We start from the raw sequence: 13,789 nt of genomic DNA on the forward strand, positions 1-13,789 counted from the left end.
AACATATAGGAACATATATGTCCCTATCCTGTGATAGTCCTCTCCCCTTGTGAGTCCTCTCCCCATCCTTTATACTACACTGGCTCTCATAATAAAAGAAAAAGCACTCAACTAAAATGAACCCCTATGATTTAGAGACCAGAAAATATGTATTTCTCCAGTAAGCACAGAGAAAGGTGGTCACTTCATACACTTGTTAGTCAACCAATTCAGAGCCACTTCTCAGCTTTTCATTCTGCACACCTGCACATCCCCTTGGATGCACGCATGCGTCATAATAGCTTGCAGTATGCTTCTAGCTACTTAAGGTAATCACAGATTGGGTTCAGTACTTATATATGGCACCTAGGCGGGGGATGTATACCAATTAAACAGTTTGATTATGTATGTGTGAGGATGCATTCCTCTGCTTCTCTATGTCACACTGTGGAAGCTCAGAAATAGTAAGACTACATTCACATTGTCAAAACATAATGTTTAATTATGATGTTGGTGTGCGTGTGCGTGGTCTTCTCCAAATGAGTGCTTGAATTTATATACACATTTAATTGCATTGGTGTTTGAATGAAGAAATACAGATGTATTTATTTTCTAGTGTGACTTTGTATGACTTCTGCCCCTGTGTGTGTGTGTGTGTGTGAGTATGTGTGTGAGTATGTGTGTATTTGCTTGGGCGGAACCTCAGTGCATTTATCACCTCAGCACAGACCCTGACTTTTTGCTCCAGGGAATAGAGAAGAGGAGACTTAAAGTTGTGCCTCTCTCTGCTTCTTAACCTGTGTGTGTGCTTGGGGAAGTGCATGAACGCATGCGTGAGTGTGACGGGTGTTCAGACGAGAGACAGTTTTTCAGTTTGAGGAAGGAGACCCGTGCCAATTGTGAGCATTTATTGACTCGTAATTATTTTTATTTTTTGTATGACTTCTCTTCTTGGCAGTGTGTGCAAATCTGTTTTAAAAGCATTTATGTGTACAACAATGTGTGCCAGTCTGAAAGAGTTTGTGAGAGACGGAGGATATTGTTTGTTCCAGCACTTTGTCATGATAGTAAGAACCTCAAACTCGTCAAGTCTCGTTTGTGCATCAATGCCTCACTTTGATAAATACATTCAGACAGCGATGCACTTGTCTGTGAGGAATCAATTAATACAGAATGTCATTTTGTGCTAATATTTAAAGCAGTCACATCCACATTGCTTTATTATATTCTAACTGTACTTGCACTCAGTGGCATGCACCTTTTGTTCAGCCAACTTCCTACAGAAGCTGCCTTGTATGTCCACCATCTGTAAGGTTAGGTGTCTGGGTCTGCTGCATTGTCAGTCAGGCAGCAGGTAAAGGCAGGAAGCCTGGCTATGAAAACTGGCACTTGGGACGTGAAATGTCACACCTCCGGAAATGAAGAAGCTTGAGCAACTGGGGGGGAGAAGCGATAGCAAAAACATATAGTTGGGCTCACCTTTATGCACAGCACTGGTCTTAGAACCGAAGTCCGGAGTAGTGACTTGACTCTCCTCCTTTTCCAGGCAGGTGTGTGGATAGTCACGATTCCCTGAATGAGCCCTACTATGTTTTTGCTTTAACATGCAGTGTATATGAATAATTAAATACGCTGTGGAGTACGTACTAGAGTGTACGTACTAGAGAACAAGTATCATGCTGAGTAGAGCTATACCGTTAAGTCACGTTCATGTCATATTGGAGTTATCGTAATTGCGAGTTTTCGACTTGTAAATAGCGCTCACGTCGACATCAAAATCGTAAATACGACTCAGAAACAGCAGTTAAGGGAGAGGAGAGGGAGTTGGCCCAGTTGTTGGAAATGACGTGAAAACTAACAAGTGGGAAAACACGTCTGCTGATGAAGGTCATGTGATGATCCACGGCTTCAGAAAAGCTGATAAATGGACTTTATGCTTAGATATTATGCTTTTTTCTAATGGATATTCCCCTGGAGCGCTGTGTGTGTGTATAGTTATGGTTTCCTCAAGAAAACTGGTAAGGGGTAAAAGGTAGCAGAGACGGACAAAAGAAAGCTAAACTCCCTACTTTAGTACACGCATGTCCATATAGTATAATACTGCATCCAACCTTGGCACTTTCCTTTCACTTTATGTTACATCCCTCCACTTCTTTTTTGCCCTCATCTGTCCTTATCTTACTTCCTCACGCCTCCCCTTGTCATGCAGTCTCATCACAGTGTCTCTGCCTGCAGGTGATATTTGTATGATTGCGCTGGTTTGTCTTGTTGAATTAGATTGCTGCTTGCTTGCGGGCACCTGCAAATCTTACATAAAAGATGAATAAAGTGAATACAGGGAAAAGGAGAAATTTGCTCCAATTTTTTCCTCAGCACCCTGTCACTAGTTTGCAGTTCCTAAAGAGGTTTTTTTTTATTGTGGTCTTTATCTCTAAGTGTAATGTTTTTTTCCCCCTTGTTTGTCCAGTTTGACCTCTGGAACCTTTCCCTCACTGGTACTTTATTATTTTAGATGGCTTCGCTCTATCTGTGTCCAATAATTAGCTTTTAAAGGGACAGTGACTGTAATGCAGCTCACAACTCTGTAGCAACAATCTGTCCTTTTTTATAGACTCAAGCATTGCCGTCTCCAGCACAAAGCTCTTTAAAGGCTGTGACTTCCAACTTTTAAAGTTGCAAATCCAACTTATTGTATATGTATGTACTTTGTAGTCGGACATTAAAATGGACCCTTGAAAGAATGAAACTCTTTTGCTGACTGTTAGAAACTAAGTGGCCTTAATTAATTCACTTTGGGCTAAAAGGTGTTTGTAACACCTAAAAGTGAAACAGGGAGAATGTTATACAGCAGTATAGGCGGTATTTATGAGATGTATTTATGAGTAGAGCGATGACATGAAATAAGTGAGAGAGATGGATTTGAACTGGGTACATTGTAGTTCATAGTCGGCCCTAGTCTCACGCTGGTATAAGCCTGCCTTTGGCCACGTGACTCGCGTGGCATTCTTCTGCCCTCTGCAAGTCACCGTAAATTACTCAGAGCTTTCAAAGTACACTTAGCCTGACCCAGTCAAATTTGACATCGGCTGTGTTTATTGACAACAGATTGACATTATGTTAACAATTGACCTGTGAGCCACATTTTAGTGACGACCACTAAATAAAACTGCTGACAGCTCTGTAATTAAAGGGTAAGTACACCTTCACGTTCTGCTAGACCTCGACTGAGGTGGTAACCAAAAAAGGTAGCAGGTACTATCCACACATTGCTGCATAATGAATGGTTAACCAAAAAAAGAGCGTGTCGAGTAGAGCCATGCCCTACTGTGCAGTGGAAAAGCGGCGTTTGACTCTAGAAGTGCTTCATTGTCCAAATTGAAATGTTCCCCAGATAATTTGTAATTCCAGTGAAACCATGGATCAAACATGGATCTATCAAAGGTCTTATAAGATGTTATGTAGAGGGCACAGTATCCTTTTGGTTCCATGCCCAGAAGTGACGAGGTCATTAGACTGCTGTCGCTGGTGCAGAGAATGAAGGGGGGGAACATGGAAGGAACAGGAATTGGCTCCGACTGCTAACTTTGAAAGCCCTTTGAGTTCCTGTGATGTCAGTGTGTCCCTCTAGCACTTGTCAAACAGTCGAATGTGTGTTTGTCTGTGTGTGCGTGCATGTGTCACTAGGCATCTCTGTTGACCATGTACTCATGACTCATGGATTTTATTTTACCATGACAACATAATGTTGATTACACTATATTATATATATTTTTTAAACAGAAAAACATTGTACATTTGTGTGATATATGAAAATCACACCTACATCTGAGTTGTTGGTTTATCTTAAGTTGTCCTGGATATCTCAGCGTTCCTCTGGACCGATCTAGAGGTTGTCTTCATGGGTGTAGTTCTCTGATTTATAGTCCCTGTGTTAGGACAGGCTGCCTCACCACTGCTGCTGTCTGATTTGTCCCTGAATTTTATTTGCCATCTTTTTTTCTGAACATGAAGCTGGATTTTGCTTTGTTTTTTGGAAGCTGTTGACTGTTCCACTCTATCTCGTCTGGGATTTGTTAGGAGCCCTTACTTTGATCTGAGTGTTCGAGGCAACTAGTCTAGGCTAACTGATGATGTGTTTTGGCCTTGGTTCATAATGCATCATTTGATTCCTGTGCTTCATCTATAAGGCCAGCACCATCAAACAAGAAGAGGGATAAGCGACATTAAAGACTTTCTCCACTAGGCACTAATGCCATGGGCTCTGTCTGTGGTGCTTTGTTGGCATACACCCACTCAAGCCTAATGTACAGTACATGCACATACAGCTTATTATGCCGTGAGTAGGTGCCAGTGACTCCCAACATGAAAACAAAATACACTCAACTGTGCAAGTAAACCTGGGATATAATCAGGGTCGGTTTGCTAAACCTAATCTCTGAATAGAGAGGCAGATGTGTTATCATGTATTGAATCCTGGCCAAACAGGGACCAAAATACAGGCTAATGTGCTGCATCATGGTTTGTGCTACTTGCGTGTACGCTTGAAGGCAGGTCTCAACTGATTGAATAGGGAGATTTTAAACGAGCGGTGAACAATGTGTCCCTCACACCTTCAGTGGTATCTACTGAAGCAATGCAGATATTCTAAGGTTGTTGTTTTTTATGGTAGTATTTACAAATTGGCCTTTAAAACTTCTCGTGCACCCATATCATGATGTAGGAACGTGAAATTGTAGTGCACAAAGCTTTGAGGAATTGCATGTTTGAAACCTTAGCAAATGATCCAAAACGTTTTTCATCCATAAATACTACTTGCACTTGTGATGTAATAGGGCTGGGTATAGCTACTCAATACCTTTTAAAGTCCTTTAAGGTCAATCCTTTGAGAATCCAGATCTAGAAGATCTATGGTTTTGCTTGGAACACATTTGCAAGCCTTCTTTGATTAAATGTGACGTTTGATTGGCCCACTACTGCAGCAGCTACAACCCTTACAGTCTGTGGTGTTGTGAAGACAAGTGTATATTATTATATATAAATGCTTTAAAAGTCATGCCCTGAAACTTCATGTCAGTCATTATAAGTCAAAATCCTTCAAAAGGTATTGAGACGGTGAATTAAAGCACTTTCAAGTAAGTTATACATTCAAACTCCTGCTTCCATTCCCATGATGGGTATCGAATGAAGTACTCTACGGGTACTTCAAGGGTACTGGTATTGTAATTTTTTTAAACAATACCCAGCCCTAGGTAAAGTGCCTTTCTTCAAGGGCAGCGGTTGTTACATTAGAACTGTAAATACCTGCAAATAATTATCCAATCAGTCTCAGTTCTTAATTAGTGGGGAGGTTGACCCCTATGTCTTTAACAGAAATGACGAAAAACGGGATATGGAGTTATTTTCCCAAGAAGCTACACTCACTCTGCAGTGTCACGTCTTGGCATTAAACTTCATGCCGATCAGACACATTACGTCTTATTGGTTTATACATATTGAAGGCTTCCAGGTGCAGACCAATTACATACCCTCATTTTAAAAGCCTCATTACTCTGTTTATTGTTTAATGTAGTTTCGATTTATTGGAACAGAATGCTTGGTTTAGTCATTTATAGCATGTGCTCAGGATGTGTAACTGATGAGTTTCTTGTTCCAGAAAATTAGGCTAATGAGTTAGTTTTCAGAAGTGCTTCTTTCTGCCATTGTTATTGGTAATGGTGGGTACATATGATAGTGTAATAAACATTAGGCTCACAGTTAGAACAGTTGTTTTCAGATTTAAAGATGATCATGCTCATTTTGAATGTAACAAAAAGGAATTGTATATTGTACATATGGTGATTCTGAAAGCAAGAGAAGTTGATTGCATCTCAGACTAAACGCTCCTTAGACAAACGGAGTCGCAGGAATCAGTGTGTCTTTGTTTGTGTAGCAATTGAGTAATTGTTTAACCATGATTGGGTTATAGACAGTATGTGTTGACTTTATGATATGCAGAAAGAAATACCTTTGATTGCAATTCCGGCAATGTTGGAAGTGAGGAAGTCTGTCTAAAATGAAAGAGCATTCACTGCATTCTGGTACATTATGGGTTTTTGTTATTCCCACTTGTGCTAAAAATAGCTGTCAGCCAATATAACATATTTTACTTAAATTACAAGTAAATTACAATTTGAACAAGGTTTTTTAATAAGAATCTGATCTGCTAAATATAGAGCACCCTCGTCCCTCTAATCCAGTGTTACTCATTGCGCGGCTCGCCAAGCTTTAATTGGTGGCTAGCATGGCAGTGGGCTAAATAAAGTGGTGATGGACAATACAGATATTTCATAAAAACACTAAATACAAGCAGGGCTATTACATATAACCCAAACACAATGTCTGCTATATTAGCCTACAAATAATAAACAAATAATTGATAATAGTAATTGATTAAAGATGCAAATATAGACCAGAAACAAGATATTTAAACTTGCTCGGCGGAACACTGACTCACTGCGGAGTTGCCTGTTTTGGCGGTCTATCAGCACTACATGGTGAATGTGCTCTTGGACGGGGAGATACATGGTGGGCTAGTATATAACTAAATACACTTAAGCTCATTAAATATGTTAACATATGCATGCTTACGAATATGGACATTTGCTAAAAAATTATTTATATCGCTAAATTTGAAAATTTAAATTGATGGATCCGGTCGACTCGTTTCACCATTTCATGCTAGTTAGCGCGTGTTTCTACAGACGTACAATGGATCGATTTCTTATTATAAATAGTTGCACACCAGGTGGACAGAAACAAAGCGTGACAAACGAGGAAAATTAAGATTTGACTTTGCACTGCAAATGGAGAGAAAAGATGCTGGAGATGGGGTTTAAAAAACAAAAAAAGATACGAGCCATACAAGTAAATACACGAGTAAAGGAAAATTCAAGACAAGTGGACAGAGGAGTTTTTATTTGCCCTCCACGAGTTGAACCCTTCGTGCTTAATGTGCAAACAAACCCGCTCTGGTTTCAAGAGAAGTCATCTGGAGCTGCGTTTCCAAACGACGCATCCAAAATTCAACGAAACTTACGCACCTGGAAGAGAAACTAGTAAATAAAATAGCAGCTTTCTTCTTCTCTTTCTGGAAAACAAAGGCTCGTACACAGGACAACTAATAGGCTACAGCTGAACGATTAACTCAGGCATCTTTTGAGATCGCATGGATTTTGGCTCGGGCAAAGAAACCTCAGACTCAATAATTGTGAAACGCTGCTTTTTGGCTTCAGCAGAAATATTGTTTGAAGAGTTTGACACCATCATCCCAGTATTAAGATAATCTATGTGTATATGTACATGTTTTATACGTTAAAAGGTCAATAAAGAAGTTGACGCTGTAAACGTAAATACTACCAGGAATGGGTAGCAAAGGGAGTAAACCAGTTGAAGGGCCAAAGGGACCCATTGTTGATCTCATGCTTTCAAAATATGGCCCTGATAAATATGGCCATTTACAAGAAGGGTGTAATGAATGTGGTTTTCCGACAGGAGGGTCGTTAAGTACTGCACAGATAGGGAAACTAGGCACAATACTCCAATGTTATTTTATACTATTTTAATTCTGCTATTTTTATTCTATTTTAATTCTGCTATTTTTATTCTATTTTAATTCTGCTATTTTTATAATGGTACTTCAGACTCTTTCACATCAACACTGTGATTATTGTACTGTAAATGCTCTTATTCTGTCTAATCTTGTACTAATTGTTATGTTTTTGCTGTGAAGCACTTTGGGCTGCAATTCTTGTATGAAAGGTGCTATACAAATAAAGCTTATTATTATTATTATTGTATGTTCTGGGTGGGATGACAGATTAATAAGCGGACATGCTTTTTATGACTGGATGAAGCTTTTCATACTTTGCGGTAAAAGTGGCTCTCCTATTGACTTTGTCCTATCAATACGGCTCTCATGTAAAAAATAGTGAAGACCACTGCTCTAATCCAAAATGGGTTTAAGTAAAAAGTCTAATCAGAGGACCTCCTCCAGTAAAACCTTTACTGATGGAATGGGGATTTGAAAGGACAAACATTACACATGCGTGCTTTGAACATTTGAGAAGAGGAAGATAAAAATTAAACCTATTAAATAGTTTCCCCATGGCTGTTATTGCTCAGTGGATAGAAAACATTGTCCAGCACTTATTAATTAGACATGATATTTTCATTATTTTGTGACTGAAGGCTGATATAGTTCTCTTAAATGACAAATCCATTAAATGTGCATGCGTTGATGTTTAAGAAAGGAAATGATAGGAAATGATATCTTATTATTATTATTATTATTATTATTATTATTATTTCCCAGTGTCTGTCGTTGCTCAGAGCTTTGTTGAAGTGCCAATTAATCATGAAATTGTTTGTCATTCAACATTGTCATTTTTTCATTTTAATGAACAATCAAACGGACTCCAGAGGTCCTCCGAAGGTATATATTTATAGGAAATGAGTTTCAGTGTGTTATCAATTCACTCTGGGCGACACAAAGCTTTAGTAATGAAGACTTGGCATTCTTGCTTTATTATTGCTCCTAGTCTCAAACAGACTATCAGTGTCAACATAATTTGGTTTTGTTGAATAACAGACCTCTGATAGTGCTATTTTGCAGTACAAGATATAAAGATTTTCCTTTGTGCTGCCTCAGGCACACAGCTATCAAAATTAGTTTCTATCTCTGCTGCTTCTGAGCCTTACTACCATTTGTCTTAGAGTACTGTACGTTGTGGGTTCTTAGTGTGGCAGAATTGCAAATACGTTGCAATTTATTACTTTTTGAAGGAACCAAAACTGAATTACAACTGGTAAAGCACAGACGTAGGATTACTCGGAGTTACCTCATTTTACATGGACGGACTTTGAAGGGCCTCAAACCTGTATTTCAGTTATGAAGTTGTGAGGCCGCCTTTGTGTACCTTTTTATTAAATGTGCTAAAGAGTTGGATTCAATTCCACTCTGGAGGGATAGGAATTATATACAAAATACAGTTATAGGTTATAAGTTATCTGAATATCCAGACAGTGTCACTGGGAGAAAGGGGGGAGAGGTAACCAAGAGGCGATACAACTTGGATACAGTGTTCTATTTTCCAGCTGTGTCAGAGCCATGTCCGGTTTTTTCTCTTCTAAGAGATGTACATTAGTCCTTTTTCCCAGTTGACATTTTGACTTGTCATAGCGGTAAATAAATAGATGTCAACTGTCCCAGTGAGCCAAGCACGTACAATACTAGGACCTCTAGTGAAATCCAGCCATCTTTAATGTTATTAAATACACCTGTGCTTCCTGCTCTGTCAAATGTCTGCCATGAAAAGATCTAGTGAAGGCCATGTGCACTTGTTGTATACGCACACAGGTGATTACACTTATTCTGATTGACAAATCCTCTCAGGAGTTGTGGGCGTGTACAGACTATGCTTGATTGACATTTCCCTGCCTCGCCTGTTTAAACAGCAATCATACATATAATAAGCAAATATAAAATGACCTATTAATACAAATAAAATAGAAAGCATTTAATTTACACAACACTGATGATAGTCCAACTGTTACCCATGAGTCCTCAACCGCAATCACGTGAGCTAGCTAACCTATGCCAAACCACTGCCACACCTAGCCATAACGGCGAACTGGTTAGCTACAGCTACGTATAATTATTTTAATAGCTTAGTATTTTATGCTCATAAAAGGGTATGTTTATACATTGCACTTTAAACTTAAGCTGATCCAGTAGGATTTTAGTTTTCGCTGCATTGACACATTATTTATGGCTTATTTGATAGGGACAGATACAGTATACATAAACAAACTTAACACATCTATGCAATGACAGTATCAGACTCTGTGGCACTTCCAAGTTGACATGGGATTTATAAAAGGAAATTGCGCACTTTCAGGCAGACGCATGGTTTTATAATTCAGTACATATATTTCCTCATTTGTACATGCACAAACAATTAGTGTGGATACTACACACTGTTTTATAAATGAGACCCCTGAACAAGACTGCAACCATGCACTTTGGGGAGTTTTACCCTCTTACAACTTTGCCTTTCTTTGTTGTAATGCTGCAGCTGTGCAGATCAGACGATGATGCAGCCAAAGGTGTTCTCGGTATTTTCACTTTGATTTACTGGGAGTTAACCAATGTGATTGAGAAAATAACTAATCTTTGGTCTGACAATTCTTAGTTGTTAAATTGATCCTAGTAGATCTTAATTACCAGTGTGAAGCTTATTCAGATGGCATGTGGCTCATTACTGTGGATTTTGATTGTTTGCGAGGAGAGCTTAAAAATCAGTTTGATTCAAACGGCTTCCTAATTTTTCCACCCGTATCCCTCTTCACCCAAATTCAAGGCTTCTCAGACGAGTAACACAATGATCCACTTATTGGTCTTTTCTCAGGACAGGTGGATTAATTAATCAAATAAAGCATCAAGGTTGATTGCCTGAAAACGGCTGATCTATTGCAGATCAAGATTTGTTCAAATGTATGGTCTGAAGAGGGATTCCAAGCATGCAATGTTTTCTTGATGCTGTTTTGCAAAGCCTTCCTGCCGTAATGGTTGAAGCTGTGATTGACAAATAATCTGGCCCATTAATATAATTAATTTAGCATTGAGCTGCAAGTGTACGGCTGGCTCTCACCCAGCAGATACTGTTTCAACAGAAAGCCCCCAGAGTGTGAGCTTTCCAGCACAGTGTAGCAAATCCTCGCTGGATAGTTTGCTGGCAACCGAGGTTACGTGCCACACTGCAGTTAATATTGCATTCCTCAGTTGACATGTTGCGAATAGTACCAAACGTGTAAATAATTATGTCCCATATATCAAAACTACCAAGCACGAGCTCAATTGTGTCATGATATTACATAATAAAAACAATTAAGACCGACTCGGTTGCTCTCTTGAGTTTGTACATGACATCATTTATTTTATTAGTTTGTTGTAGTGTAGTGTAGACTCGAGGTTTATTTTACAGCTACCAATCCTCATCAACCAAAGAAATATATTCCAGAAGTCAAAGCAACAACATCCTCGGTTTCTTCTCTTAGTTTCTTTTTATTCAGTCTGTGTCCTGACTTGAAATTTGTCAATTTTTGAGCAAACCTATGAGACCTCCACACATTCTCTATCTGATATGAAGTGCCAGCATTGTGGAATCCTCAATACAATGCATATTTTACGTTAAATGGAAGACATATCCACTAAGGCAGTGCAAATGGTGTGCCGTGAGACAAATCCCGGTGTGCCGTGGGATTTTGAAACAATTAGGCCTATTGCATTTAACTGTACACAAGGTTATGAATGATTTTTTATTTACTTCAGTGTTTCCCTTAGGTATACTGCTCTGCCCTGGGCCGGATCAGGTCCGTGCGAGGCGCAGATTTTTAAGTTCTCGCCTTACCTTTTCTCCACTCTCTGACTGTAATTGTGTGCGTTCGCGTGTGGGTTCGGAAGCGGAGCTCCGCCCTTCACGAAGCAGAGGAGAGGAGAGAATGTAAATATGCAAAGCAACTGAAACGTGCACATAAATTAGATAAATTACATAAGCGTTTAGTTTATTTAATAAAAGAGCACCTGTTCAATGTGAAAAGTGAGTTGTGAATATATATTTTTAAAAAAACGTCTTGAATTTCTGGGGGGGGGGCGCGCAGTGCAGGGAAACACTGTACTTTATCGGTACTTTGTCCTACACACTTATTTCACAATATAGAAACAATAGGTCTTATATGCTTTGGCCTAAATATAAATAAAACAATCATTAAAAAAAAGAAATCTGTCAAAGCGAAGCCGTTTTAGCCATTTGTGCATGGTGGGAAATATTAGAGTGTGACACATCAAAGGCTCTCTGCTAGTGTGAAGGACAATAGCTTCTTACAAGGACTAGGGCTAAATAAATGTCCACAGAGTGATAACAGTGACACTATGTGTTACAGAGGGGATTTTTCCCGGATATGAACTCAGGTGTGCCTTGAGATTTTGGCTTGGTCTTTGGTGTGCCTTGGCCACAGAAAGTTTGGGAACCCCTGCACTACGGTGTTTAGACTTTTCCAGGACATAGACTTTTAATATCTCTTAGAGCACTGATATAGTCGTTGCCGAGGGAGTTTTATCATTTATCAATGGTAACTAAGCTATCTCACTTGTATATCATTGTCAAATGCAATAAGATTCTCTCTGGGAAATGAGCTGGTAAAATAACAAAGAAGATATCTCAGTGGTCTTGTCAAAGGAAGGTAATTGGTCTGATAGCGCCACTAGAATGCTAAACCTAATTCTTTATCTGCCAATATTCAATCTTTTTCTGTTTAAACGGTAACAAAATAATCTAAATATCTCTTTTTAATGATATGTTCTTGTTCTTTTGTCACAGTTTAAATCACGGTGAACCCTGGTAGGGCTGCAGCTGTCGATTTTAATTGAATTTGATTATTGAGAAGAACTTTTCAAGAGAGACTAATGTTTGTGGTCACCAACACTTCATCGATAACACCTGTAAGAGCGTGCTTGGATATTCAATAAAAATCAACGAGGCAACCTTTAACTTTATATGCACTACGACATTTTTATTTTTATATTAATTTAATAAAATGAAAGGCCTTGCATAATTGAAATCTGGGTAAAGAAACATTAGATTTGTTTCTGAACACATTATACATCAAGAAAATAATTTCAAATAATTGTTGTAATCATGTGAAAAGACTCTTAACTACATAATACTGAACCCCTCCGCTAACACTATATACAGTCTAGAGCGCACTGTGCAGAGCGTCAGTGGTTCTCTCACTAGATCGTGAGTTTCAACGCATACCAAAGCCAGTGGTGGACTGGTCATCTATCTATTCATCTGTCATCAAAACTCTATAAAGTTTCTACCGGCCATCCGGCCCATTCTGTCTTTTTACCGGCTGTTTGCATGAGAGCGTGCTGCGCTCACTAACTTATGCCTATTAAGTTCGTGTTACATTTACATCACAAGAAATTTAAAATGTTCTTTTGTAGTTGGGATGTTCTTACTCGGTCTGAGCGCTTTCTTTTTTCTGTGCATGGTAACCTTGCATGACATTTCAAAAAGTTCCGAACTGCAAAAATTGCTGACTGCATGCTTCCACTTCTGAGTCTTACAAATGCAGAAATTGGTCTTTCATTGCCTACCAGATGGCACAGCAGATTTCAGACAGGATGTCGTACATCACAGTTTGACCCAGCTTGTCGCTCAAAGCCCCAGTTGCAGGAGTCCTCCAAGTTATGGCCAATCCATCTAAATCCCCCAGAGCACCATGAAGGTTTGCACTGACAAGTAAAGTTGTTTTTAATTGCCAGAATTTTTCATAGGCCTTTATTTATTACAGACAATCAAGGACATCCTGCAGGCTCTTAGATTGTAGCACATCCTCAAACTCGTTTTGGTCCCATTTGATGTTAGTAGAATTGCCGAGAAAATATACACTGGTGCACATGTGCATTTAGAAACCGACTCGTTTACAGTATCCATACAGTTCAGGTCTCAATGAAACATTCTTATTCATTTAGAGTAAGTAAACAAATGAGTTTGTTTTAATCCATTTCGGTGCATTATGAACAAATTCACCATTTGTGTTCTTTATTGTCGAGATTTAAGCTCAAAATGTTTGTAGCTTTTTTTCTGTATCTGTAATTTGCTGCATTTATTTACTTATTTATTTATTTTACTCTACCATCAAAAGATGTCTGGGGATTTCTTTAGAGAAGAAACCCCCACAGCGTGATGCTGCCACCACCAAGCTT

The 13,789-nt window shown here is 38.9% G+C and overlaps 1 protein-coding gene across 1 annotated transcript in view; it reads left to right on the plus strand.

Annotated features, from left to right (window-relative positions):
• The window catches only part of ipo11 (importin 11), a 109,236-nt gene that overhangs the window by 81,704 nt on the left and 13,743 nt on the right, over window positions 1-13,789 (plus strand).

The sequence above is a fragment of the Cottoperca gobio genome, chromosome 9, assembly GCF_900634415.1.
Source record: "Cottoperca gobio chromosome 9, fCotGob3.1, whole genome shotgun sequence".
NCBI lineage: Eukaryota > Metazoa > Chordata > Actinopteri > Perciformes > Bovichtidae > Cottoperca > Cottoperca gobio.